Here is a 7,500-nt window from a genome sequence, read left to right on the forward strand (position 1 = left end):
AAAAATACATTTTATGGTGAAGCACTACACATATAACAACTTTCACCCCCCCAAAAAAATTACCCTTTTTCTTTTCTTTTTCTTTATCGTATCTTTGGAAGAGTAATTTTTAAGTGGAATTTGGTATTGTATCAAATAATCATATTATTTTCTTTTTTGGATCTTGCTTATGGTATTGTATCCAAGAAATATATGCCTAAGGCAAAGGCACACTAATTTTTTCCTAAGTTTTCTTCTACAAATTTTGGCTTTATCTGACAGAAGTGTCTTTTCATTAATTATCTGATGTGCTTAAGATGGAAAGGGGGTAAAGCAGGCAAAATTGATCTAACACTGGATATTGACAGGGATATTAGTTATTGTTACTCTATTTTTACTGGTGAGGAAGGCAAGTAAGTGAAGAGAAGGTCAATTTTCTGGGAGAATGGAGAGGAGCAATTGTCTTAACTCCCTTCTTGGACTCATTGGGACAGAATGTATGCCCATTCTTCTCTTTTTATTCTCCCACAGTGCCAGTGCCAAGGACAAATACATGTTCAGTGAAAAACTGTTAAATGGAGAGGTGATAGAAGAGTTAACACAGTCACTGGAGGGAAAGCTTAGGACAAATTCTTGACTTGGCTCTGTGAGGACAATTATAGTAATACCATATTTATATCTTATTTCAAATAATGTAACAAAAAGCGGCTTGGTATTATATTTTGAAAGCTGACCATCTAGTTATTCCTTCATTTCCTCTTTGTAAACACCAGTTCATTTAGATATATATTAATAACTTCCACTCCCCTAAAGGATGACATTTCATATCCCAAACAGTACATTCCTATAGATTTTAGAATAACGCTAATCGATATGTCCTTCCTGATATTTCCCTTAAAAACTAAATCAGATTTAACAAATACCCAAACTCTTTCCCATTTGTCCCTGGTTTTTGACTCACATTAAAAAAAATTAACCCTTAAAATACCTGAATATCTCATAATATTTCCAATGTGTTTTTACAAATTAAAACATAAAACTGACCCTGAGTTTCACATATAAAAAACATATTTCGCTATCAGAATACAGCTCCTGGCTGGCAGAAAATAAGTATACCAAACTTCAGTAAAAGGTATTGCAAAGAACATCCTGCTTATTAATTTAAGCAATCCGATAAACTGGCCTGTCTCCTGCAAGGTGAAGGACGCTTCAGAAACCTTAATGAACATCTTTCTGAATAGCAGTTACAAGCTTAGCTGCTCACCATGGAAGACTGATTAAGTTAGGGAGGATATTACCTTTTTATCCAGTCTATCCTCTCACACACTTTGCCACTGAGATTGAACTAGCTAGTGTCTGCAGTGTAAAGATAGCATTGCTCAAAGCATATGTGTCCTGTAAATCCACAGATAGAATCGTTTATCCTAGAAGCTCTTTATCAAAGTTCTTGCCAATGATTATATAGTTGTCCCATACATAAAAGTAAGTATTACAACATATTTAGTTCAATGGAGAAAGTGATGGAAATTATTCTTGGATAAAATTCTACACCAGAAGAAAATAATGATTCTTGTATTTCAATGCATTTGAGTGTAAATTATGATTTCTCATTAGGTAAATCAAGATCCCATTATATATATAGAGAGAGAAATTCAATTGTCCCTACTAGATTCATCCACATTTCAAAGTTTTAACACTTCATAGTGTTTGATAGATATAGTTTTAAACAATCTAAGTTGCCAAATAAAAGAGAATCACAAAATACTAAAAACCACATTATAAATTAAAATATATGCCGTATATTCTCTATAGAACAATAGAGATTTAAGTATTATTTGAGCTAATCTCCTTTATACGATATGTTCATCATTCTCAAGCAGGCTTTAATAACCTCTTTATATCTGTCTTTGCTATACCTGGGTAGAACTTACCCAGGTTCACCTTTCTGGTAACTGTATAAACCTATGGTAATCATTGTAAAACAAGTAATAATTTTCTGTAAACAAGCTTTTAAAATAGAACAGTGCTGATACTGGCAGAAATGAGGCCCTCATATTCTCCTTTCAAAGAAGTGTCCCTCTCATACAAAGAAAACCAATATCCAGCCTCTCATGTCAAATATTACCTTATTTTTTTTACAGTGTTTACATATGTTTAAGTAAGCCAAAACTATACTGCTTGGTTTTCTAGTTTTTCCTGTGTTTTTTTTCTTCCTCATTTATAATGGAATTATACTGGTAACATTCAAACTTTGGGTACATCCAGGTTTTAATTAATATTTACTCACATAACAAATTATAAGTATGAATCACGTTCTAGGTTCCATTCATGGCTTAGGGAATATATTAATTCAAAAAAGAAGTAGAAATCAATGTTCTTGTAAGGCTAGCATTCTATTCCAATTTTCTCTTAGATTCTATCAACTCCAGAATACCTATTTTTTTTTTGTTTTTTGAAAAGAAGTTAATGCATTCTCTCAAAAAATCAGATTAACATATTATTTACAAATAATTTCCTGACACTCATATCTTCTTGATCTTCTTTAGTATTTTTAATTTGGGTTAATATTATTACATATATTCAATCAATCACTCAGTCTGCAAGTTACTTCTTTAATTCTACATATCCAGTAAGACATGAATATCGAGAAAGTTTTTAATTGTTTTTATAATATAACATTATCATTCATGGTTTGTGCTTCTGTAAGTGTTGTTATCTTGTACCAGATAGCCTTTCCTAATATTTTCTGCTAGAGAAATCCTTCTCATCCATACAACTTAAACATTCACATTTGTAACAGTTTTCATCTTCTCCTCTGTCATATTCTTTGTGGTATATATATGTTAGCATTTATTAAATTGTATCATGATGTTTGTCTAACCCAATGATAACTTACCTTCTTGAGAATAAAGGACCTGCCTTATTCAGGTTTGGACACCTATGGCTTAATTCAGTGCTTGTAATACAGAAACACTAAAGCAAGTATTCTCATAAAACTGAATGTTGTCAATTGCTTTATGTACACCTTAGCCTCCCCATGTTACTAAGAATTTGAAATGTGTACAAGAAATTATCTACTAATTTCACCAGTATTTTTTATATTCAAGAGGCAGATGTAGTCTTCAAGAGATATAAATGTATAGTTATAATCATAAACAAAACATGGGGGTGGCTTCAGGAAAGAAAGATCTAAAATGAGATAAATTGCAGCCATATGACTTGAAAAAATAAGAATGCGTGTGTGGGGGAAATATTTCCTGAAAGAAAAGAATAATAGTTTGTTTAGAGTCTATCCATAAGAGTCATACTCCGTGAGATCAAATGATTGTTTGGTGAATTATTCATCTAAGAGTTATTCAATGTGATAACTCATCACTTCTTGAGTATTCAATATTATGTCATGTGATATATGAACAACATGCCACACATAGCAAATGTCCTTAACTTTTACAAACCATGGAAATAGAAGACAGCAACCTCCCAGGAGAAAACCCTCAAATACTTTAGTCTTAATGAATATTGTGTCATTCTGCCTGTCTGTGATGGAAGGTATAGCTTATATACAAAGCCAACAACACCAAAAAGAGCAACTCCTTTCTGCCTTGTTAAGAAACGGTGCTTCCTCATATTTCTATGATTGCACATGTATTCTCTGTTTTTGTTTTTTTCTGATCAACACTGACATAATGCCTGCCATTTAATACGCACTCTTCTGGCATCAATTACTTAGAGAGAGACATAAACAAAGTCTATATGCTTATGAAACTTACATTTGAGCTAAAAAAAACATAAAACAAGCATAATTTGACACCAGTATGCGCTATACCACATATTAAAATATGGTGGGAGGATTGTGTGTGTGGAAGGCCTGAGTAATGATATTTAGATGGATGTATAAATATTGCTGCTCTTAAGAGCAAAAAGAAAATGAGTCAGTAGATATAAGGAGTATATTTCTTCAGGAAAGGTTTTGTTTGGAGATAGAGAACATTAAATATACATACTTATGTTAAGTAGAAAGGAAAGAAAACATTGAGATAAAAATTCTAATTGGAAGAATGTTACTTGTACTCAAGCAACTATTCTTCAAAAGCTGTTCTTTATTCTTCACTAATCTAAAACTCATTTCTCATACATCAGCTTAAATATTAGTTATTCAAATATTAAGTGATTACACAAATTAGGTCAGATTATTTATAATCATTAATATTTCACCCTATATTTTAAAAATACCTCATGAATAGGTATAAGGAGAAATGAATGAATATTAAGCAACACATCTACATTGATCACTAACTATATATACGGTTGTCCCTTCTCCCTTATTGGGACATTTCCATCCTTTACTAACCTTTATCACCTTAGAATCTTAAAATTCAACTCAATGTCCTGTAGTGTTTTCATTAGAATTTTGTAAATAGTAAATATCCCTTAAAGTGAAAATTAACCCTCTCGATTTTATTTAAAAGATTTATTTGATGTTCCAAAATTATTTCAACATTGTGGATTAAAAATAAAATTAGTCTCCAATGTAAACAACTTTAATTAATTAAAATGTTTTAAATGGAATTACACATAATTTCACAAAATCATAAACATTTAACGTAACAAAAATTTAAAATGTGTGAGTGCCTAACTGGTAACGTAAGTAAATGTTCAAACCATGAAATGCAGAGTCATACAAGACCTAAATATTTTAGAAATAATATCACTAATTATAATCCAAGTTTTAAATGTTTATTTGTAATGTTTCATCAATATAGAAAGAATAAAGCACAGTACTCCTACTAACATTTCTATAATTTTTATACAAACTCTTTACAGAAATTTATATTAACCAACCATTTGAGAAAAGAAAAAAGAAACTAAGAACCAAAAATGAAACTAAGATTGTTTTAAATTAAGAATGTCATAAATATATGTAATTATGATAAAAATGGAAGAAATGGTTATGGTAATAAGGAAATACAAACTTTAATTAAGGGAGCAGGCACAAAAAGACTTTAAAAATCTGATTTACCCTTTATGGTTATCATCAAAATGAAGCACAATAAAAACAGGCCAGAATAATAATTGAAACATTTTAGTCTAATTAGATTTTTTCCTGGCAAATAATTTATTAAATCAATAGCATTGTAAGCATAAGATTTTTTTTTAAGTATAGCTGCACTTATGAGACTTTATTTTTATTTTTTTTCATGTTTTTATTTAAATTCCAGTTAGTTAACATACAGTGTGATATTAGTTTCAGGTATAGAATTTAGTGATTCATCACTTACATACAACACCCAGTGTTCATCACAACAAATACCCTCCTTAATCCCCATCACCTATTTAACCCGTTCCCCCACCCACCTCCCCTCCAGCAGTCATAGTTAAGAGAACAAGTTATGGTTTGCCTCTCTCTGTCTTTTTCCCCCCATGTTCATCTTTTACATTTCTTAAATTCTTCATATGAGTGAAATCATATTTGTCTTTCTCTGTCTGACTTAGTTTGCTTAGCATAATACGTTCTCGCTCCATCTATGTCATTGCTAATAGCAAGATTTCATTCTTTTTGATGGCTGAGTAATATTCATATATATATGTATGTATATATATATATATATATACATACATATATATATACTCTACCTCTTCTTTATCTATTCATTAGTCAGTGGACATTTGAGCTCTCTCCATAAATTGGCTATTGTTGATTTATGGTAAACAAATAGCATTTTTGCGTAAAAAATTGGTCTGGGCTTTCCAAGGTATTGGGTGACTATAACTTATAAAACTTACTCCCATGCCTGTCAAAGACCTAAACAGAATTTTAAGTTGTTTGATGAAAATCATGGAACAAAACTAATTTTCAAACAATTGCATTTAGAAATGTACATACGGATAACAGATTTCAAATCTTTCCTATATCCTATAAAATGCCACAGATCATTTCACTGTTGAATGTCAATAATGTAACTTAGATGTATCAACAGCTGAAATAATCACCATGAAATGCAGACTTTCAAATAATGTAATCATGTTCACACTTTGCAAACACACATACACACCACAGACTTTCAATACATTAAAATTCATAAGCACTAATTTGCACTCCTCTCCAAACCCTCTGTAAGGTGTTGATACATACATAATAGCCACTAAACAGAAGAATGCTGATGCCACATCGTTCGTTCTTTACAAAATAGTTACAATAAAACATTGCTTAAATAATTTGGAGAAGATAATACAATAGCAATATTATCTCTACCCTAGAGATGCCAAGATTTTCCCAAGGTCTTCAGAGACATTTTGATGTTTCAAAATGAAAAACTGCTGATGCTTCCAGGTGAGAGTGTGTCATTTAGGGTGGAGGTTTGGGCAGGAGGTTCTCTGTCTTAAGAGAAATAAATAGCTCTTTTCCATTTTGAATTTGTTCTCCAGGAGAGTGAAGAGAGATTCTTAAGTCCATCTACATGAGATAATGTGACTCAAATCCAGGTAATAACTTGATAATAACTTGACATTATTAGGTTATTGTCATGTGGACATGAAAGACTAGGGTCTCTCCAAGGTAATAAAAATGTACTTTTGACCAATTTGCAATACGAAAAACCGAGCTAAGAACAAATCAAAAGAGAAACAACTAAAAATCTCAGGGATAGGTAAGACATTATAATTTATATTCAAATAATTTAATCTTATTTTTATGCTGGATTTCATCCCTTAATAACCATGAGATTTTGCACAAATTTTATAATCTCTGTAACTGTTTCATTATACGTAAATGGGGGTAAGTGTATTTATATGATCTCTTTAGTATGAGGATAAAATGAAATAATGCAAATAAAGAGCAGTGACTCGTATAGTAAATTCTCAAGAATTGACCCCAGATATTGTTACTTATTATTACTATTATTGATACTACTAGTAATATTTTTCATATTTATACTATAATGAAGACAATTTCCATTTATGTTTATTATTATAAAACTTTAAGTTAGATGTGCTCTTTATGGGTAATTTCAGCTATGATCTTCAAAAATTTTTGATTAGTGGTTTTATTAGTGGTTTTGATAGTGGTTTCTAGCATATAGTCTTCTTAATACATATTTAAGTAGAAAATCTAGTTATTTTAAAATGACTATTAACAATCCTAATGCCGCTTGGGGCACCTGGATGACTCAGTCGGTTAAGCTTCTGACTCTTAGCTTAGGTCACGATCTCACAGTACATTAGTTTGAGCCCCACACTGGCTCTGTGCTGATGGTGCAGAGCCTGCTTGGGATTCTGTCTCTCCTTCTCTCTGCCCCTCCCCTGTTTGTGATCTGTCTCCCAAAATAAATAAATAAACTTAAAAAAATCCTAATGCCTCTTTAGTACTAAAATACTAATAAATAGCTGCTATATAAGAAATTATAAAAATAAATTTGAAATTGTTGCTTATTTTGAGGTACATATGAAGTTATAAATTAAAATACAGCATTTTCAATATTAAGCCAAAAATAAAGAATTATTACAACATATTTCTAGTTACTT

This window comes from Panthera pardus, unplaced genomic scaffold (assembly GCF_024362965.1).
Source record: "Panthera pardus isolate Hobbes unplaced genomic scaffold, ASM2436296v1 HiC_scaffold_1, whole genome shotgun sequence".
NCBI lineage: Eukaryota > Metazoa > Chordata > Mammalia > Carnivora > Felidae > Panthera > Panthera pardus.